Raw genomic sequence first — 371 nt, forward strand, 5'->3', positions numbered from 1 at the left:
GAAGACAGAATTCTGAATTCCAGAGCCCAACTTTGCATATAATTTGTCTTAGGTTCTTGGTTCTTGTTGATTGACTCTTTTTCCACTTGACAAAAACTAGAGTTACCTGAAAAGAATGAAGCACAGTTGAAGAAAGCACCTCTTAACACTGGCCTGTAACGAAGCTCTAAGGAAGAAGCCACTGAGCAGTGTTCTCCACAGCTTCAGTAACCGCCTCCAGGTTCCCACCTTGGGTTTCTGACCTGACTTCCTTCAGTGATGAACTGTGATGTGGAAGTATAAGGAAAAAAACTGCACCTCTACTGCTGAGCAGGTCTGTGCATGTCTGACCACACAGCTACATGACAGCAGCTGCACCTCTACTGCCCAGC

The sequence above is a fragment of the Myodes glareolus genome, chromosome 8 (genome assembly GCF_982192425.1).
Source record: "Myodes glareolus chromosome 8, mMyoGla1.1, whole genome shotgun sequence".
Lineage (NCBI taxonomy): Eukaryota > Metazoa > Chordata > Mammalia > Rodentia > Cricetidae > Myodes > Myodes glareolus.